This window comes from Schistocerca cancellata, chromosome 4 (genome assembly GCF_023864275.1).
Source record: "Schistocerca cancellata isolate TAMUIC-IGC-003103 chromosome 4, iqSchCanc2.1, whole genome shotgun sequence".
In the NCBI taxonomy this organism is placed as follows: Eukaryota; Metazoa; Arthropoda; class Insecta; order Orthoptera; family Acrididae; genus Schistocerca; species Schistocerca cancellata.
In genome coordinates, this window is record NC_064629.1 from 667,461,027 (window position 1) to 667,484,428 (window position 23,402).

General features: G+C 42.2%; 1 protein-coding gene across 1 annotated transcript in view; it reads left to right on the plus strand.

Annotated features, from left to right (window-relative positions):
* The window catches only part of LOC126184375 (palmitoleoyl-protein carboxylesterase NOTUM), a 328,408-nt gene that overhangs the window by 279,742 nt on the left and 25,264 nt on the right, over positions 1 to 23,402 (plus strand). The window lies entirely within an intron of this gene.

A 23,402-nucleotide genomic window follows, 5' to 3' on the forward strand; every position in this document is an offset into this window, starting at 1 on the left:
TCCTCTTACTTTTGTTGGTCTTGCATTTTGACCTTCAGAGCTCTCTTAATCTGATGTTCTTTGTATAAAATTTTCCTGAATATCTCCTCCAGGTGTACAGTACCAGTTCATCCTGCAGGCTGTAAACATCAGTCACTGCATGAACATTTGAAATAAAATTATAAGAACACTCATAGATTGTGATAAATTTGGCAGCTGGCTGCCTGCAACTACAAATCAGTGTGGTACATGCAGTTCCTGAAAACCCCATCCTCCTTACATCTAGGACATCCAAAAACAATAGGCAGTTGGGAAAGCTTAAAGAAACACAGTGAAAAACATTAATTAATAACTTACGTGTAATATAAAATAGTTGTGAAAGTGCCCCATGTGAAGAGTTTAATAGTGCATGCACCTGATCTTACATCATACTGTTCCATTTTGTAAATATTGTCTCTTAATGCATTAGTTAATGTAAATAAGCAAAATAAACTAATTTCTTCCCTCTTAAATAACTCATAATTGTCAACATTCATCTTTATCATCTGGCTTTTCACTGGTGGGACTGGTACTATTCTGTATTCATGTACTTGCATCATCTGCAGAAATGACACTTTTCATCTTCTTACAAACATGATGATGTTGATGATAGGTGATGTGGGCACATGACAGCAATGTCGTTGGTGCCTGTATGAAAATGTTATGAGAGGTGTGTTGATAAAATACAATTTACAGAATCATGCTAACCACTGCTCAAGAAAAAATATGATATAAAACAAGAGATTGAAAACAGAAATGGATGACTGATGAGATTCTTTCATTGATGGATGAATGGCAAAGGTATAAAGCCCAGTTAGAGCAAACTAAGTACAATATTATCCAGAAACTCATAAGATCAAAGATTAGAGCAGCAAAAAATGAATGACTACGACATGAGTGTGAAGAAATTGAAAGCTTGCTAGCTTCACATGACGATTTTAACTTACATAAAAGTTAAAAGAAACTGCTTGGATACATAGAAGAAAAAACATCTCCTTATTAACCAACAAAAATAATAAAATAGTTCTAGATACCATTGAGAAGAAATAGGTATGGGAAGACTACATTAAGTACCTCGTTTCAGATGATAGACCGAATGTTGAATTTTCTAGGAACAACAATTTAACAGGACCTCCAATCATGAAAGAAGAAATTGAGAAAGACATCAAAAACTCAAAAACCAACAAAGCCACAGGGCCTGATGAAATTCCAATCGAACTTATTAAACTCCTTGATGAAGAAGTTATCAAAGTCTTACACAAACTGTTTAACAAAATTTACGACACTGGCCATTACCCTGCCGAATGGCTATTATCAACTTTCATTCCCTTATCAAAGAAGAGGAATGTGGAAAGATATGAAGATCGCAGACTCATTAGTCTTATGACCCATTCTCTGAACATATTTCTGAGAGTCATCCATCAAAGGCTACACAAAAAATGTGAGAAATTCATTAGTGAGACACAGTTTGGATTTAGGAGAGGTTTAGGTACAACAGAAGCAATAGTCACACTACACGTTATAGTACAAAACTGCTATGATCAGGGTAAAAATGTAAGCCTTTGTTTTATTGACTACAATAAAGCATTCAATAGAATGCGTCATAAACTCATGGAAATTCTCAAAAGAATTGATATAGATGAGAAAGATATCCACTATATAGAGAATTTGTATTGGAATCAGACAGCACAGGTTAAATTTGATAATGAGGCCACAGATTTGGTCATTATAAGTAGAGGAGTCTGACAAGGATGCATACTGTCAACCCTGTTATTTAACTTACACTCTGAGAGTATTTTTCAGGAGGCACTTGATGATGTAGAAAAAGGTATAAAGGTTAACAGAGTGTATATCAACAACATCCACTACGGTATTGATAGCTGATAATTTAGATGACCTTCAGCAACTCGTCAGCATAGTAGGAGATTACAACAGTACTCTAGGTCTGAATATTAACATAAAAAAGACTAATTTTATGATTGTCCCATGAGAGTCAAACTCATTTAAAGATGCAGATCTACAATTTCCAGGGTCTGTAATAAAAAGAGTCAAAAAGTTTAAATATCTCAGAACCTGGCTTTGTGAAGACTGGCAAACAGACTTGGAAATAAAATGTCGTACAGAGAATGCCCGAAACACCTTCATAAAATTTAAGAATATTCTTACAAGCACAGACCTAGACCTTAACCTTAGAGTCCGATTTGTAAAATGCTACATCTGGTCCATGGTTCTATATGGCTCTGAAGGATGGACATTAAATATGACAACAACGAAGGAGGTAGAGGCCTTTGAAATGTGGATTTATCGCAGAATGCTTAAAATAATGTGGACTGCAAGAATAATCAACACCAAAGTACTGGAATGAATGAACAAGCAGCGAGAAATGTTGACAGTGCTTGGAAGAAGAAAAACTGCATACCTAGGACATATAGTATCGAACATCAGATGTATGCTTCTGGAGTTAATAATAGAAGGGAAGATTGAAGGGGAAAGAAGAAAAGGGTGAAGAAGAACATCCTGGTTGGACAATATAAAGCAGTGGATAGGACTATGAAGTGTAGACCAGCTATTACATACTGCAGTTCACAGAAAAAAGATACAACATGTGGTCGCCAACATCCATTAATGGATAAGCAGAAGAAGAAGCTACAATTAAAAATATTAAATGCAGCAAAACTTGTGTATGCACATGTAGAAATACAAAACTTATGTATTGCGTCAGGACTAAAACATACATTAAAAAAGAAAAAGTGATGAAAAACAATTAAAATTATCATAGCAGATAGATAGCTGATCACCAGAATAGAAAGGATGGACCAGCCACTCTGCAACACACTACAATCACCAACCTAGAAGCTTTAGCTGGAGGCCTGACATGTAATACAACTTTAAAACCTTCACTATACTTATCTCGCTATCAACAAAAAAGAGGATAGATCCCCACCTAAATCTGCCTCTGCCTATTTCTTACAGTATAAAATGTATCTAGTTAAAATGTGGCATAATGTGGCTAGCATGCCACAGGCATCATAGACAAGGAGTCCTCTTACTGGAGTAGGAAGACAGGTGTGAAGGGACAGTGCCCAATTTGGAGATCGGTGTGGGTGATTTCATCCTGCCGGAGTGAGCAGCACGAGGAACACCACAGCTGGATACTCCTCCAGCTACTACTCCTCCGACAAATGCATGATCCTCCCACTCACCAGCAAAATGACAACCTGCAGGGGAATAGCATGTTATGTCATGTCATGTATCCTGCAAGTCTCCTTGGTGGCTTGGTCTGTCAGTTCATTTCCCTGAATTCCCACATTCCCTGATACCTAGCAGAATGATACCTGCTTCCTTTGCTGTTGAAGGAAGTACAGTTGGCCATATATGAGCTGGACTATTTTGTCCCCTGGATGCATGTTCTACAATGATTGTTGGGTACTAAGGGAATTATAGCAGGTGAGAAACTGTTTGCCCTGAAGATGCCTCATCTGCTCCAGTGCCTTCTGGATAGCATGGAGGTCTGCAGTAAATACAGTATGGTGATAGTGAAGACAAATCCTGAAGACACAGTGAGGGAACACTACTGACCAGCTTGGGGAGACACCCTGTTTCGAGCCATTGCTGTACACAACTTTAAATCTGTGATGCCTATCTAACATGTCAAAAAAACATAGATTGGAACAAAAAAAATCTAGAGCACAATCCTTATTATAATTGTATCCAAGGTTCTCGAGTGTCCAGCTGGATCTGATCGTCAAAGTTCCACAATATTTCGGCAAATAACCGTTCTGCCATCATCAGGTGGTGCTGATGGAATGATCTGTCTGCACTGTGTCTGTGGTATTTATGTCCGCAGGGTCCCGAGTCGTACCCCGGTGCGGACGGCCGGCGGAGCGCCGTGTGGTGAGAGGGGGGGATAGCCGCAGCCATGCCCGGTGGTAGGCACAGTTCATCTCCGTGCACCATGGCAGAAGGATCTCGCATCTGCTCATGCCGTTGCTCTTTGATGATGTTTAATAATGTTTTCCAGGCCTTGCTAAGTTGAAACCAGGTGTCCCTGTTGATGAGGTTATCTGTTATGTGAATTTCTATGGTCTCCTTGTAGATACTGTCCCAGCAGGCCCTTTTAGCCATCAGGATTTTTGTCTCTTCGAATTTCTCTGTGTGTCTGGTATCAATGCAGTGTTCTGCTAGGGCACAATGGCTGGGTTGGTGTAAGCGGGTGTGACGTTCATATTCCTTGCATCAGTCCTCGACCATGCGAACTGTTTGGCCAATGTAGGATATGCCAACATCGCATGGGATTATGTATATGCCCGCTTTCTTAAGGCCTACATCATCTTTTACCATTCCTAGTAGGTCAAGAATCTTAGCTGGTGGTCGGAAGACTGTGTCAATCTTGTGTCGCCTTAACAGTCTCCCTATTTTTGACGACACATTGCCAGCAAACGGCAGAAAGGCCCGAGCTTGCTTCTCTTCTTCAGGTTGTTCTTCATCTCGGTTCCTGCTGCACTTCTGTTGTCAGAAGGCCCTTTGGATTTGGCTGTTGCCATATCCCTTCTTGGGGAACTCGGTCTCCAGGTGTTTGAGTTCCATTGACATGTTCTGTTCTGAGCATTCCATTAAGCTGCGCCAGATGGTGGCAGCTGCAGGCATTTAGGTACAGGTCAGTGTGTGTAGGCTTGCGGTACACACTGTGACCCAGTGAGCCATCAGACCTACATTCCACTAGGACATCAAGAAAGGGTAGTTTTCCATCTTTCTCAGTCTCCATGGTGAACCGAATGTTACTGTGGACCAAATTTAGATGTTGGAGAAAAACCTGTAGTTGTTCCTGTCCATGTGGCCAGATGACGAACGTGTCGTCTACGCAGCAAAAGAAGCATACAGGTTTCAGTTCGGCGGCTTCCAGTGCTTCCTCTTCGAAACTCTCCATGAACAGGTTGGCCACCACTGGTGAGAGCGGGCTCCCCATGGCTACTTCGTCAGTCAGCTCGTGGTATTGACCATTGAAGACAAAGTACACAGATGTTAACACGTGCCTGAACAGTTTTGTCAGTTCAGGCCCGAATTTTTCACTGATTAAGTGGAGAGAATCTTCCAGCAGGACACATGTGACTAATGAGACGACATCGAAGCTGACCATGATGTCGGATTCTTGTACTGTCATCTCCTTCAGGTGGCCAATGAAGTCCATCGAGTTCCGGATATGGTGTGCACATTTCCCCACATAAGGTCTTAGCAGGCCCGCCAAGTGCTGCGCCAAAAGATACATCGGTGCCCCTATGTTGCTGACTATGGGTCGCATCCCTTCTTTGTGCATTTTTGGGAGACCATATATCGTCGGAGCTACCGCTGAATGTTGGTGAAGTCTCTTGATGTCCTTGTCCTCAAGCATACCATTTTTCAGCAAGGTGGTGGTGCTTTGTTGTATCTTCCTGGTTGGGTCTGTGTTGATTTCCCGATATGCTGGATCATCTAGCAATTGCAGCATCTTCTGTTCATAGTCACGTCTCTCAAGGATGACTGTGGCATATCCTTTGTCGGCAGGAAGAACGACTATCTCCTTATTGTCTCTGAGGGCTCGTAGTGCTGCTCTTTCTGCTCCCAAGATGTTGCTTCTGTCTGGTGTTGCCCTTGAAATGATCCAGCAAGTTTCCTTTCTGATTTCTTTTTACTAAGGTGTAGGGATGAAAACACCATACCTACTTTCACCAAAATGATGCATCACATATGCACGCCTGCAGCGAATTGTATTAAGCGAAGACAAGAGCCAGTTGGGCCCTGGTCAGGGAGAGGATTTGCTACACCCATCTAAAACTCGACAAGAATGCCAAGGAGCTGCTGCATCTTCACCTACGATTATGCTCCCTACTCCAAGATCACTCCTGGGAATTGGTGGACGGTGTTACCTGGGCCCAGGCAGACTGGACCCACCGGAAATCCACGGAGAAGCAGATCACCAAGGTTGCACGACTACCTGGCAACCTAAAAAATGAGATAGTGTCCACTAGGTGGACCGTGATTAACCTCACGTGTAAACCACTCGACGAGACAGCTACAGCTGTACTTGAAAAAGGACTCAATTTTGCACTGACACCTGCATCTCTGCCGTTCAGTGAAATAGTCTCTTCAGTAGAACAGGCAGTCCGTGGCTTACCAGATGACAAAGCAGAAGAAATCAGAAGGGAAACTTGCCAGATCATTTCAAGGGCAAAACCGGCCAGAAGAAACATCTCGGGAGCAGAAAGAGCAGCACTACGAACCCTCAGAGACAATAAGGAGATAGTCGTTCTTCCTGCCGACAAAGGAAATGCCACAGTCATCCTTGAGAGACATGACTATGAACAGAAGATGCTGCAATTGTTAGATGATCCAACATATCGGAAAATCAACACAGACCCAACCAGGAAGATACAACAAAGCACCACCACCTTGCTGAAAAATGGCGCGCTCGAAGACAAGGACATCAAAAGACTTCACCAACATTTGACGGTAGCTCCGATGATATATGGTCTCCCAAAAACGCACAAAGAAGGGATGAGACCCATAGTCAGCAACATAGGGACACCGGCATATCTTTTGGTGCAGCACTTGGCGGGCCTGCTAAGACCTTATGTGGGGATATGTGCACACCATATCCAGAACTCGATGGACTTCATTGGCCGCCTGAAGGAGATGGCAGTACAAGAATCTGACATCATGGTCAGCTTCGATGTTGTCTCATTAGTCACACGTGTCCCGCTGGAAAATTCTCTCCACTTAATCAGTGAGAAATTCGGGCCTGAACTGACAAAACTGTTCAGGCACGTGTTAACATCTGCGTACTTTGTCTTCAATGGTCAATACTACTATGAGCAGACCGCCAGAGTAGCCATGAGGAGCCTGGTCTCCCCAGTGGTGGCCAACCTGTTCATGGAGAGTTTCGAAGAGGAAGCACCGGAAGCCGCCGAACTGAAACCTGTATGCTTATTTCGCTATGTGGATGACACGTTCGTCATCTGGCCACATGGACAGGAACAGCTACAGATTTTTCTCCAACATCTAAATTTGGTCCATAGTAACATTCAGTTCACCATGGAGACTGAGAAAGATGAAAAACTACCCTTTCTTGATATCCTAGTGGAACATAGGTCTGGTGGCTCTCTGGGTCACAGTGTGTACCGCAAGCCTACACACACTGACCTTTACCTACATGCCTGCAGCGGCCACCATCTGGCGCAGCTTAATAGAATGCTCAGAACTGGACATGCCAACAGAACTCAAGCACCTGGAGACCGAGTTCCCCAAGAATAGGTATGGCAACCGCCAAATCCAAAGGGCCTTCTGACAGCAGAAGTGCAGCAAGAACCGAGATGAAGAACAACCCAAAGAAGAGAAGCAAGCTCGGGCCTTTCTGCCGTTTGCTGGCAACGTGTCGTCAAAAATAGGGAGACTGTTAAGGTGACACAAGATTGACACAGTCTTCCAACCACCAGCAAAGATTCTTGACCTACTAGGAACAGCAAAAGATGATGTAGGCCTTAAGAAAGCTTTGGTAGCTCATATACTATAGCACTTGCCCACGAAAGGCAAAGGTCCTGAGTTCAAATCTCGGTTGGGCACACAGTTTTAATTTTGTATACAAAATCCCGTGTGGCATTGGCATATTCTACATCGGCCAAACAGTTCACACGGTCGAGGACCGATGCAAAGAACATGAACGTCATACCGGCTTACGCCAACCCAACCATTCAGCCCTAGCAGAACACTGCATTGAAACCGGACGCACAGCGAAATTCGAAGAGACAAAAATCCTGATGGCCACAAGGGCCTACTGAGACAGTATCTACAAGGAGACCATAGAAATTCACGTAACAGATAACCTCATTAACAGGGACACCTGGTTTCAACTTAGCAAGGCCTGGAAACCGTTATTAAACATCATCAAAGGGCAACGGCATGAGCAGACGCGAGATCATTCTGCCACGGTGGACGGAGATGAACTGCGCCTACCACCAGGCATGGCTGGAGCTACCCCCCCCCCACCCACCCACCACGTGGCGCTCCGCCGGCCGTCCGCCATGGTATGACTCGGGACCATGGACACAGTGCCGACAGATCATTGCATCAGCACCACCTGATGATGGCGGAACGATTATTCACCGAAATATCGTGGAACTTCGATGATCGGATCCGGCTGGACACCTGGGAACCTAGGATACAGCACATTCGCTGGGAAAGCCTCAGATCACTTATTATAATTCATCAACTCTGAAATAATACTGGGTCTCTGTAAAACCCAAGCTGGAGATCTGCCCCAACTCTGGTGTAAGACTTTCAGACCAGCCACATCCATCTTTAAAAGGCAATCCTTCACCTGGATCCCACAGGTCCTCATTGCTCATTGTTGATTATGGAAAAGCCTCCAGAATGAAAATTTCACTCTGCAACAGAGTGTGCACTGATTTTCTGGTAGATTAAAATTGTGTGCCATACCGAGACAAGAGCTCAAGACCTTTGCCTTTTGCAGACATGTGCTCTACCATCTGAGCTACCCAAGCACAACTCATGGCCTGTCCTCACAGCTTTAATCCTGCCAGTACCTTGTCTCCTACCTCCCATACTGCACAGAAGCTCTCCTGCAGACCCTGCAGAACCAGCACTCCTGGAAGAAAGGATATTGTGAAGACATGGCTTAACCACAGCTTAGAGGATGTTTCCGGAAAGAAATTTTCACTCTGTAGAGGAGTATACGCTAATATAAAACTTCATAGTAGATTTAAACTGTGTGAATTTTGGAAGGTAGGAGACGAGGTACTGATCAAATTAAAACTGTGGGGACAGCTTCTCACTCATGCTTTGGTAGCTCATATAGTAGAGCACTTGCCCACGAAAGGCAAAGGTCCTGAGTTCAAATCTTGGTTCGGCACACAATTTTAATTTACCAGGAAGTTTCATATCAGTGCACACTCTACTGCAGAGTGTAAATTTCATTCTGAAAACATCCCCCAGGCTGTGGCTAAGCAATGTCTCTGTAATATCATTTCTTCAAGGAGTTCTAGTTCTGCAAAGTCTGCAGGAGAGCTTCTGTGAAGTTTGGAACATAGGAGATGATGTACTTGTAGAATTAAATCTGTGATGATGGGTTGTGAGTCATGCTTGAGTAGCTCAGATGGCAGAGCACTTGCCTGCAAAAGGCAAAGGTCCCAAGTTCGAGTCTCGGTCTGGCACATAGTTTTAGTCTGCCAGGAAGTTTCATGGAAAAGTCTTTCTATTGATCGTAAAGTAATAGTATGGGGTGCACCTGAGCTGTGTATGGTGTGAACAGTGTTTTATAGGAATGTTGCACAATGAGAAATAATTCCGTGATGTGCAGTGGTGGCTCACTAGACTCAGCACAGAGGCTCGGTATGGGACTGGTTCAAAAGGCCCTAGGTCACCAGCCAAATTCCTTCATGGTGCACCACATCCAACATTTTAAAATAAGAAAGTCATTCAGACCCATATACAGTGCACCTGTAGTCAAGCTGACATCATGTGAAGACCTTGTAAATCTCAAGGAGACAAGTGCAGTCAGCTTCCCATTAATTGTGGCTATGACATTTTATAATAGTGAATGCTTTTGGTGACTATCTTTCCAGGTCCCTTAGATGTGGCAACCATGTAAATTGAGAATTAAATGTGAGGCCCAGGAACCTCTGCATGTTTTTCAAAGGAGGAACACTATCCCCCATCTGAAAGCAACTCAGTAAACTTTAAAACAGAACATGGACAGTTAAAAAGAATGCTCACAGACTTCTTGGTGGAGGAAATAAAACCTCTTTTAACTGCCCATTTGTCCAATGCTCAAAGTGTCAGTTGCAGCTGAGAAGTTGTTGTCGTGAGGCTCAAAGAGGAACAGAAGACACCCTGTGAGTTGCTGTAACATACTATAATGGACCCTATCATGACCAGGTGACATGTCATGAGCTGCAGATGCTGCAGAATCCAGCTCAGATGTGGAGAAGGGGCAGTTGTATTCTTAATCAGTGGTGGATCTGAAGTCCCAACTGCCCCTCTCGACAGCCACTCTGTGGTGTTGGAAAGCTGAATCCTGGCTGGCAATGGCAATAACTGTAGCAAAATAGATCACTATAGTCTACACAGTGTCTTATGAGTTGGTCTGGAGTTGTCCATTTCCCATTATACCAGCCACTAGGCACCTGACTCCTCTGCCAGAAACCCTCCTGAGGGTCTCCCATATGACTGCTTTTAGTGAAATGGTCTGTGGTGGTCAGCAACTGTTGCTATGATCTCTTTTTTTGCTCTCCATACCAATTAGGTGACATTTTGCCCTCACAACCTGATAGACAGTTTCTCTGGTGCTGGTCAGCACCTGAATCTGCATAGAGCCTCTTGTGTCATCCTAAAATCAAAGCAGCATTTGTCACTTGATCAAGAGACAGGCAGGCTTTCCAGCTGGCCTGAAGATTGCAAAATGGATACTTCAGTGGCGTAATATGATCCACCCATTCCTGGATGCCATCATGCTGTTCAAACATAGCAAGTTGACTGTGAAGTGTCCATTTTGTGCTACTGAGCACCCATTGTGGCAGTTTTCTGTTGGTCATCACTCTGTCTGACAGCTTAATCCAGATCAGGAAGTGTAAAAGTTAGTAAAAGTCATCAACCAGTTCTCAATGAGCAGCATGTGCAAGGGTAGGAGAGCATACCAACAGGTCTATAGCAGTGAATGACCCTATTGCAGTACTGAAGTTCATGCTCTACCCCATGCTCAACAAGCACACACAGGAGGTCATGAGAAGCTTCTCATTTGCTCTACCCTTGAGACACATGGTTGTAGAGCCCCAAAGTACACTGTGTACATTAAAATTGTCACAGAGTAAGAACGGATGGTGGAGTTGAGTGAGAAGGTCATGGAGCCCATCTTCATCTAGCACCTCATTTGGGGACAGGTAGAGTAAACATATTGTTACCTAATGAAGCACAAGCAGTGATACAGTGGCTGCTTGCAGGCTGGTTGTGAGGGAGAAAAGCAAGGAATGGTAGGCATTGTTTTAAAAACTTGCCTCTCCCCTAAAGGATGAGGTCATTAACGTCATATTTTTTATGGAGACTGTAGTCATGTAACTCAGGGAGGTCAGAGAATTTAAAATTTACCTTGTGGAAAGAAGGACACATTGGTGCCGGAGCTGAAAGATGTAGTTCCTCCACATTTGTTCTGAATCCATTCAACTTCCACTGAAGTATGAAAGCCATCTTAACAGGGATATTTCCTGTCTTTCCTCCTGTTGTTTCTTTGTGGCGGGGAGGGGGGGACTGCAGCAGAGGGGCTGACCTACTGGTTCCCTCAGCAGATGTCAAAGTCCATACTGTCAATAAAGCAGTCATTGTCTGTAGTGTCAGACAGAACCAAGCTCACATGGTCTGAAGGCTTTGGACCTGATCATTTTGGCCTGTTTGTTTTTGTCACCAGTTTTGATTTTGGGGATGATGGCAAGACTGTTTCAACATAAACATTCTGCTAGGTCTCTTGTACTACTTGCCATGAGAGTCTGCTATACTTTCCAACATCAGTTTTTGCAGCCACCATTATTTCAGTTGTATGAAAGCTTGATTTTTGGACTAGCAGTGCAGCCTTGCAGCTGACTCACAGATGCATGTTGATGTGCTCTGCTCAGATGTCAAAGTCTGGATGTGAACACTAGTCTTCTGGACAGACTGCTTCAATGCTTGCGGCAAATGATGTCATGAAACTTGGTGGCTGTGTGGCCATATATGCCTTCTGTGTGTCAGAACAGGAGATGTCTTGGGTGACTTTAATCTCCTGTATTTTCTTCTCTTCTCCAAAAACAGAGCTTTCCTACTCCAATCTGGACAAGCTTGGGAGCAATTGGCACAAATGGGTGAGACCAAACACTGAATAACCAACTTGTGAACAGTGGAGCCACATTTTCCGTATATAGCCTGACCATTACAACCCATGGTGATGTGACCAAAGTGGTTACACTTAAAGCAGTCCATTGGATTAGGTACATAGAGCCTAACTTTAAGACATGGGAAGCCTGCTGCAATATACTCAGGCAATTTTGGTAGATTGGAATGCAGTATAAAAGACAGTGACTTCTGTAGCTCACCATCAGAGCTTTTCATAAAATTCTGTACTTCAGTGACACATTCACTTTTCCATTCAAGTTAATGTTCTTTGGTATCTCTGTCCATAATATTCCAGAATGTTACAACTCCTATAGAACAATTTAGCCCAGTGTGCATCTCACTGTTCATAGTGAATTCTCCAAGTTGATTAGCAGTTAACAACTTCTTCACTTAGGTAGCTTCAGTATCTCAATCAGGAGTGTACCAGTGCATATCGTCTTGACAGATTTAAGTTTCCCTGCAAGCCCCTTATAGCTTCATGGATTTAGAAAGGAAACAGTTTTTCAGAGAAACCCTCTACATGTTTAACTATAATAAATACAGTATCTACCACAGGATGTAGTCCATTATTATAACTGCTTTTTCTTACATTCACAGACATCACAGGGGGACTAGGTACATGAGGTCTCATTGGAATTTGGGTCTTAATACTGCCCAATGGACCAGCTGAAGCAATGGTTGTAGAAAAAAGTGATTTAGGCTTCATGTAAGTCCCACAAGAAGCTAGGGAAGTAAGCATCCACTCAGGCAGAGCTCCCCTTGCCTGAGTAGGCCTTATGCAATTGATTTGTGGCACTTTCACCTGATATTGTCCACTAATGACTGTTCCGCTTCAACAGCCATGCACCTGCACAGTGTGCAGCACGCTTTGATATTGAGGTTTTTTTTAGATGTTGTTAGCATCTTCATGGTCTGGACAGTTAAGTCAAGATCACCACTCCCTGTGGCACACAGTGTTCCACAATGCTCCCCAAAGTGATCACTGAAGCATGCCCAGATCCTATGATTACAGAGAACTGGTAATGCTTACCAGTCACCAACTCAGAAAAGTGGGTTTGCCAGCCCTATACCCAGCAAATGAATGCTAAGCTCCATGAGGAGCTTGCCATTTAGGACAGCCCAGGGAGGCACATGTAGCTTTATCAAAAATACCATATGGTGAGCAAACAACAAAAGACTCAAATTAGAACCCTGTGATTGCTTTAGATTACAGGTGTCTATTTATTTGTGATCAATATGAAGTTGATACATACTGATTTCTATCACTCAAATAAAATAAAGCCCCTGAATATGTTGTGTGTGAACTATTTGATAGTATTTTAAGCTGCATTAGAATATCACAGTTAATACAATCAAAGAGAGAGAGATAGAGAGAAGCTAATGAGACTATACTTGTTTGCCCAGATTTCAGTTAACTTTTTGTTATCATTATGAATAACAATCAAAAATAAACTGCAAGCTACCTGTCAGCAATAACCAGCCAAGTTGAGCTATGAGAAAATCTGTATAAAACCTATGCTTCTACAACTCTGAACAAAGCACAGCACAATTTTTTCGCCATAGAATTATAGCTATTTTTGTTGAGCTGAGCCATACAGTATTTCCTGTTAGCTATATATAAAAAAAATAAAATTACAACGTGCACTGTCCAAATGCAGTGCAGTCTCCAGAAACTCCTAAAATGACTTCAGAGTTTCCGTGACACCTCAACTTAGTTTAAGGACATAATGTTGGAGTGAGATGAGTATAATACTCATATTTCATACGAAACCTGAAAGAGTAATTAAGTAACCAACACCTTGTCTTGGGTATGGCAAGTGCAACAAGCTGATACCACCAAGGAAGTACATCCATTCACATGCTCCAAAGTAGGTTATAAGCATATCACATCCTGCAAAGTTACCCCCTCAGCAATGAGCAGAAAGCTGAAATAATAAAGTAATAGCATGAGACCCTGATTGAAAGTAATTGTGGAATAATGTGAATGTAAGATGTTCGAAATCAGTTGGCATGGAATAAAAAATTATATTTAAAACAAATCCCAATCATTTAATGTTTTCATTACATAAAATAATGAAATCTAAAGGAAATATGCTGTTCAAACCAACAAAACTACCAGAACACATCTTTGAGTTACATGACATGGGTGTCATAGAGTCCTTACCAATTTCAAATCATAGTAATTGGTGTATTCTCATATTTCACAGTCTTCTAATGAAATACATAATAGTGAGATTAATAATGCAGCAAGATACAGAAACTGCCACTCATACATTAGAGTAAACTATCATACTATAATATCAGATGCTCTTAGTCTTGCTAAGCAGTTGAGAACGTAATATCATTAGCCAGATTCAGACAACAGTTTGTAAGCTCCAACAGATTGACAAGATCCAGTGCATAGGGACTATAGACAAGTGGCTCCTCATAGTGAATGCATCACATTTTGATGTAGTATATACAGCACTGTGTTAATAGCACTCATTGTAATTGGAACTACTGTGCACAATATGCCCCTTTCAAACACAGTCACTTTTTCCACCATGTACAAACTCTGGGGATTGATTGATGAGAAGATATGGAACAAAAAAGGTCTAATGAGCTTATGTCCAGAGATGCATGGTTTCCCTGATAGAGACCATTTATTCAGTCATACATTGTTACAGAGACTGTAGTCTAATACACACTGTACCATGCAGCGACAGTCACAGTATGTGTTGAAAATGGTTTCCATGTGCCTCAACACATGCATGTATGCACTGTAGCATGTTCTGTCTCACATGTTCACATCGACAAGGCTGCATCCGAACAGTGTCAAACGCAGCATGAATATGTTGCTCTAGTGTCTCCATATCTGAAATGGACTCTGCATATGTGTTACTTTTGAGATGGCCACATAACCAAATATCACAAGGTTTGAGATCCAGTGAATGAGCAGGTTATGTAACTGGATCCCCTCATATGATTCACTGACCAGGGAAGACACAATTGAGATATTACTGGATGTTAATGGTGAAGTGGGCTGGAACACCATCATGTAGCAGCCACATAACACTTTGAATTATCAGTGAAACTTCTTCCATGAGGGAAGGCAAAATCATCTGCAAGAAACACTGATAGTTTTGGCCTGTTAGGTGATGTGGAAGGAACACCCATCCCAAAGTGTGGTCACCAATTATCACAGCCCACACATTCTGGCTGCACTAATGCTGATGATTCACTGTCGCCATACCCTGAGGGTTCTGCATACTATCCCACAGATGACTGTTATGAAAGTTGAAAATACCACTCTGCGTAAAGGTGGCCTCATCTGTGAATAATATGGATGACACAAATCCCGGAATCATAGTTGCCTGGTGGGGAACCAATGACAAAACTGCTCCCAATGTGGAAAGTCTGCCAGTAGTTCAGTAGTAAGCCCTGCACATGCTGTAAGTGATAAGGGTAGTAACAATTGTCATGTAGAATGTTCCACGCAGTCACCTTGCTTACCCTGCACTGGCAGGCCATTTGCCTGGTACTGACACGGCATTGCCTTCCACAGTGTTAATCACCTTTTCCTCCAAGGCTGGTACCCAAACATTTTGGATATGTCCTTCCTGAAATGACGCTGCCTGCTGCCTGTTGCCAATTTGCCTTTCCGTAAGTAAACACCATGTTGGCAAACTCTAGATTCAAATATGGAACCATTGTGTACAACACTGTATCATATCCACTGCAAGGTGTGTCAGCAAGAGAAGTGAATCAGACACAACATTACATATTATTATGGCAGGAGAGCACTAGGGCACGACATATGAGGAACAGTATCATCCTCTAGGAGGAAACTGTGCACACTGTAACTGTCGCTGCAGTTGTGGTCTCTGCAACAAAGTATGATTGAATAAGTGGTCTCTAGCATGGAAACCATGCACTTCTGGACATAAGTTCATTAGACCTGTTTTGTTCTGTATCCTCCCATCGATCAATCCATAAAGTTTGAACATGGTGGAAAAAATTACCCTGTATAACAAATGCAACTGTTGCAATTACACACAGAAACTTTAGGACCAAGTGCAACATCTGCATTATTACACATGAAAATTCAGTGAGGAGTGTAATTTAAAAAGTTAAGGATATCAGACTGTGAATCCAAATGAAGTGTGCAAGGGATTTAATGCATCATGAAGGTATCAGCTGAGATAGATTGTAACAGTTGGACAGAAGAAGTGCAGGTTTTAAAAGTTAAGAGCCACCAAAGGACCCAACGCCGTTCTTAGATTATAATGCAACAAATACACTACAGGCCATACCAGCCACCCAACAGAATTGCTCTGAAAATTTAAGATCGAGGCTGGCAGACTGTTATGGGATTTCTACAGATAGCACATTGCAGCAGAAATGAATCATCCCTGCCAATGCAATATCGTATGATTGACAACTGCATAACTGTACTAAGAGAGCTTGTGAAGGTGTGACTGTATTAAACCACTTGGAAAGTTGTAAGCTACAACATTTAGGAGACCTTAAGTGGCAGACTGAACAAACAGAACCAATGGTGCAAAAACCATAAACTATAGAAAGCAAAAAGCCTCTAGTATGCATATAAATGCCATTGCATGTTGATTACAAAAGGTAATCAGACATGCCCATAACTATAGGCCAGTATTACTGATACCTATTAATTGTAACATTATAGAATATTTCTGTGCAAGTCCACCTCCTTGGCAGAGTGATCAGTGCATCTGACTGCCATGCAGCAGGCCTGGATTCGATTCCAAGCCAGATCAGAGATTTTCTATGCTCATGGACTGTCTCTTGTGTTGTTCTTATCATCATCGACATGCAAGTCACACAATGTGGGACCATCTGAGAAGACTTGCAACTTTGCAGCTGAATTTCCCCACCTGGGGTCTCCTGGCCATCAATGCCAACTGATCATTTCATGTAATTTCTATACATGCATTTTATAACCTGTTTGGAGGCAAAATCTCTGTTGGAATCAACATGGGTTTCATAAATGTCCACAAGGGGTCGGTGCTGGAGGGCACTTGCCCCATCCTGGAATCTGGTGTAGAGGATGTAGAAGATTTAACACTTCTGAGCATGATGGAAAATACTGTGACTTTAGCAATGATTACCTGTCAGAATTTTTTTTTAGTTTTCTTACCATTCATGAGAAACTATGCTGATTCCTTGGAATGGTAGCAGTGCCAGTACTATTTTGCAGTCAAGACAGATGCAAACCTTTACAGAAGAGTGCTGAAATAATATCACTGATCTTTTCTCTCTCTTTTCCTCATACAGCCATTTTCGGATTGCAGAAGGAGTTAGATGCAATACCTTGAATCGTGGATTCCAGTATACAGTAAGTGTGGCAGGAGTATGTGTGCTGATGGAATGATTTAGGTTCCCTCCTATGTTCCTAAGGGCATACACGCCTATGGCATTGTGCTGTGCCTTTGTTTTTATCCCCACAGAGTGCTGTAGTAAGGGTCTCTTGCATCCTTAAGATGGAAACGGGAAAAGTTGACGATGGCGATGAAACACGGGAGGCCTTTGAAGATAGTAGGGCATGAAAAGTACATTAGTGCCTGTACAGTCATTGGGAGAGTGCAGGAGCTGGTGGCAGAGGCTAAGTGTCTGAGGAATTTGACCTCGCTCACCCCAAAAAAGCATTTTGCTGGGTTGAGGATCACTCCAGCTTTCAGTAGGGTCCCTGGAGTACATAAGTATGTAATCTAGGCCCCTGGGTTTCAGCTCTTCATCTTACCCCCAAGAAGGATAATTCCTGACACCCTTGTGGTTGTTATCATAAACTCAATGCCTGCATGATCCCTGACCGCTCATCCGTCCCACTCCTCCATACCTACAATTACACCATCATGGGAGCTACTACCTTCAGTAAGATAGATTGTACTAAAGCCAACACACAAATCCCAGTCACATTGAAAAAGCAGCCATAATCACACTTTTCGGCCTGTTTGAGAGTGCATTCATGACTTTATGGCTCTGCAATGCTGCACAAACATGAAAGTGATTTTTGGACAACATCCTCCAGGGTATGTCAACTAGGTAGTCCTCTGGAAAAAGTACAGCACAATAATAGACGATGAACTGGACTATAATGTACAGGGTGACTATAATTAAAGTTAAACTTTCAAAACACTGTAGAAATAATACCACTGGTCAGAGTGACATCAAATTGCAATGGAATATTATTGGAGAAGGGGGAAAATGTATGGCAGAAGAAAAAAAAATAGTGTGAAAATTGATCAGTAGTTGGCACTGTATGTGTCACAATACGTAAATGAAAACATCTGTCATGCACACGCCGGGTACACGGCTTTTCCACGTTTTGCATCTGCAACATTTACTATGATTGTCTTAATGTAGGAGCATGCTCTGTTTTTAAAGCTGTATTACAAGAATGGGGACTCTGCACATGTCACTCTGCAGAAGTTCCAGATACTGAAGGGTTTGAAAAAAGGCATTGGTCCAGTGACTGCCATGGGTCTGGAGAAAATGATTTGGAAATTCGAAAAGACTGGTTCTTTTGGTGTGCCACCTGGTAGAGGGAAGAAACGAACTGATTCAACATCATTGGAAGCAGTGGCCACAGCAACGCAGGGGGAAACGAGTGGTGGTGTGCAAACGTGTAGTGCACATAGAATTGCTCGAACATTGGACATACCCGTGAGCATGGTACGTAAAATCCTACTAAACATCCTTCTTTGCTATCCATTCAGAATTACCTATGTGCACAAGTTGCTTCCTGTTGACCTACCAGCAAGAGAGACCTTTGATTTACAATTTCTTGCTCATGTGGAAGTGGACAATAATTGGCCATGGAAAATTCTGTGGACAGACGAAGCCTACTTTCATCTGACAGGATACGTCAATACACAGAATTTTTGAATATGGGCAACGGAAAATCCATATGCAAATCAACCAGGACCACAGCATCATTTATCATAGGGCCACATTTTTTAGAAGAGACAGGTGCTTCTGGTCCTGTTCCCTGTTCTGTCACTGGTAAGCACTATGAATGTCTTTTGCATGACCACATCATTCCAGCTCTCCAACAGCATGGATGTGTGGATATGATCATTTTTATGCAAGATGACGCATGTCTGCACATTGCAAAACCTGTTAAGCAGCTGCTGAAGTGCCATTTTGAAAATGGTAGAATTATCAGCCACCATTTCCCTACAGCCTGGCCATCCTGATCACCTGATCTTAATCCGTGTGACTTCTGGAAATGGTAGCATTATCGGCCACCATTTCCCTACAGCCTGGCCATTCTGATCACCTGAGTTTAATCTGTGTGACTTCTGGATGCAGAGCTATCTGAAAGATGTTGTGTTCAGTATTCTGATTCGAAACTTAGCTGCATTGATGGCATGCATTGCGCAACACCATCTGAACGTGACCCCAGAAACACTTTGATCAGTTATGGAACATGCTGTTTTTCGTTTTCAACTTGTTGCAGAAAACAGTGGACAGCATACTGAACATGTTTTTAGCCAGGTACACGGAAATTAATAATCCATTTTGAATTTGATTCATGCATTTTGTGTGGGTTTTGGTCTCAGGGCAATTAAAAACCATTGTGATTGATGATTTTTATGCAGTTTGTGATCTCAGAACAATTAAAAACCAATTTTTCTCATCTGATGTGATATGACCTTGCCATGGTGCATGAACTTACATAAGTAACAGTATCACACCTGTACAGCCATGCACACTGAGTAGCACAGTTTGTTTAATGTCAAACATACACCTTAGGCATTGTTTCATGATTTATTTGTCATTTGTAGTTGACAACTATTAAATTATGATGCTTAAAGTGCCATCTATTGATACATTTTGTAACTATTTATTTTTCTTCTGTCGTACATTTTCCCCCTTCTCCAATAATATTCTGTTGCAATTTGATGTCATTCTGACCAGTGGTGTTATTTCTACAGCGGTTTGAAAGTTGAACTTTAATTATAATTGCCCTTTATATCTCATTATGCTTATTTTGAAACAAATTCACAGTGTGCACTGTCCAAAAGCTTCTAAATTAGCTCTAAAGTGTTTGCGATATTTCATCCTGGTTTATGAAAATAAAGGTGAGGCTTGCAGAGTACAGAAATCATATTGAAAACCAAAATAGACATTATCAAAGCATCCAAAACAGTGTCTTGGGTACAGGAGGTGCAACACGCGGATTCCACCAAGAAAGGGCACCCATTGGTGTGCCCCAAAGTAGGCTCTAAGTGATCACAGCCTGCAAAACATCCCATTGGAAATCGGTTGAAAGTTGATATAATAAAGGTTATCAGTCAACACGTCATTTATCTGGAATTCAAATATATAGCACCAGAAGAATCCATTTTTACAGCAATGCTGTCAATAGATTACATATTATGACTGAACAAAGCATATCTCAGTTTGTGTTTGCCTCATGTATGCAGTTTTCTACTGGAAGATAGGCAGAATTGACAATGGAAAATTCAGGATGGAATAACAATAATATGAAAGCTATAGATTTCTACCACATAAGGAAGGCAATGAACAAAAGACAGGCACAATAAAAAGTAATGCTAGATATATTCAGCTATTGGAGTAAGTCCTTCTTCAGACATAAAAAGACTCACACATTCACCACAGCATAACACACACTCATGGCCACTGTCAGCTCCAGGCACTAAGGACTGACTGTTGACTGAGTCTGAGGTAAACATAAGTCTTTTCCTCTGTGGGTAGTGATGCTATAGAGGAGACATGGCATGGGGAAGGTAAGGGTTGGTTGGTGGGTTGGTTGATTCAAGGGGGGGGGGGGGGGGGTCAGGGGGTGGGGAGGGGCACCAAGCAGCAAGATTAGGGAAGAATGGGGAAGGAAGTCAGTTGTGCCCTTTCAAAGAAACCATCCCGGCATTTTCCTGAAGCGATTTAAGGGATTCACAGGAAACCTAAATCAGGATGTCCAGACACAGGTATGAACCGCCATCCTCCCTAATGCAAGTCCAGTGTGCTAACCACTGCACCACCTTGTTCAGTGAAGGTGAGAGCTAGGAGGTTGGAGGTGGGGGAAGATGTTAATGGTGCCTGTATGAGCATGGAGGGATGTAGTTTGGACAGTTTAGGGCCGTAAGGTGTGGCATCGAGAGGCTATGCTTGCGGCTGGGGAAGGGGGGGGGGGGGGGGGGGAGTTGGTAGGAGGATTAAAAAGGTGCATCAATTGGTGCATAAGAAAGCATGTGTAGTACTGCGGTGAAACTGGGGGGCAGAATAGGGGAGATGATTGGCAAGTCCCCCTGTCATCCACCTCTCTATCCCCTTTCTTGCTCCCGCTCCAGTACCCATCAATGTACCTAGATAGTCTTTTCCTCTTCTTGACTTCTCTATTCTCTCCTTTGCCCACCTACCTGTGCCCCCCCCCCCCCCCACGTCCTTCCTTCTTTACCTGCTCCCCAGTACAGCCACTCAATGCTGCACCTAGCAGCTGTATCCTATCCCCACGACAACCCTCCATTCCCCTGTAGACAGCACTAGCATATCCCCCCCCCCCCCACCCACACCCTGCTATCCCTTCCCTTCCCATGCCTCTTCTATATCCATACTAACCATCCCAGCAAAGACTGCTGCTTACGATATATGCAGTCACAGTTGTAGTTGGGTTTTAGCATCTAGAGATAACAGTGGCCATGTGTATGCGAGGTGTGCTTGTGTGAAAGTGTGTCAGTTTTCAATGTCTGATGAAGGACTCAGACCGATACATGAATATATCCAGCATTCTTTTTCACTGGGCCTGTCTGTGACTCACTACTCCTTCTATATGTTGGACAGCAATCTATCTGTTTCATGATGTTGGACTATAGACAGAAAGATGGAATGGTAAATAAATTGACAGAAAGAAATGAGAATTTTGTTGTTCAACATTTCCTAATTTCAGTTCAGGGACAGAAAATCTAGTAAGATCTTTGTTGACTCTCTCTTACATTGATCATAAGAGCAAAAGAACATCAGTTCAAGACATCAGTTCACCTGTGAGAATAGTTCTTGGGAGTATTTTTGTGTGGTAATTTTCATGCTTTGACATTTTGATACCTTTTAAGGTCTGGAAGAAAATTATGCAGACAGGTCTCACAATATTCAAAGATATGTTCCTGAAAGTCATGACCAATTGTGTGTCAGGTTTCCAGGATGTAATTGATACAAGACTGACAGTCACAGTGATGACTGGTGTGTACCTACAGCCATGTTGTTGACTGTCATTCATATGCACTCAACAATTTCTAGAACATTTTCATCATTCAGATATTTATTAATAAATTCATTTAGTATTGGAAGTCAAAGTTCATTGTACAAGGATGCCGTACAATAGTTTGTAGTGGGAGGGGGGGGGGGAGGGGGGGCTTATGCTTGAGGGTATGGAGCATTTTTAATATTTTGGACGACAAGTGGCAATTTGTATGTAACCATAAAAAATTTCCTGTTTTGATCATGTTAAAAATCAATGTGACACTGACTTTTAAATCATTTGCTTGGAAGAAAAACGTATGACTACACTATATTTTTTCCTTCCTGTGAGAGGTATAAATAGCAATGTTATCAAAGTGTTCAAATCCATGGAACAACTAAAGTTCTGATCTTTATTTTTGACTGACTGTCAGTTATCAGTCAGCACAAGAAAACAGCATTGCTGCTGTGATAGCAAAGCAATTCCATTATCCCTTTATTTATTCAAAAAGCTTGAAGCAAAGGTTTGGCTAGATGCTGACTCTTTCAGACTCTTTATCTTTTTAAATTCTTATTTCCTGTTCTTATCTATGAGTTGAAGTGAAAGTAGAACAAAATGGAATCTAAATTTGTTGTGGAGATAAATGTTTTCCTGCATTCTTACGTTCATTCCAAGCCTGTAAATATTTGTCTAGTGTTTAATCATTTATATTTACCCCCACATGCTCTGTTTAATCATCTGCTCATTTCACATGCATAAGCTGATGTCTGTAATCCCTGACCTCAGCAACGTTATTTTACTTTGGAGTCACTCTTATAATACAGCCTACTGCTTGCAACAATAACCTGTATGACAATATTTATGAGAAAATTTGTCTCTGGAAATATTGTTGGTACCAGCTCATATTCATATAAAATTTTATTTCTTTGAAACATTGCACTCTTTGTGAATACTTAGATTGCAGGTGTCCTGCGAGAAAGTGTGATCAGTTAATTTCTCTTATGTATATGTTCCATGCAAGGCTAATTTTACAGTAATACAAACTTTCATACTATTTACACACAAATTTAAAAATATCCCTTAAATATCACATAATTATAGAAGCAGTTTATGGAAGGACACTGCCGGCCGCGGTGGTCTCGCTGTTCTAGGCACGCAGTCCGGAACCGCGCGACTGCTACGGTCGCAGGTTCGAATCCTGCCTCAGGCATGGATGTGTGTGATGTCTTTAGGTTAGTTAGGTTTAAGTAGTTCTAAGTTCTAG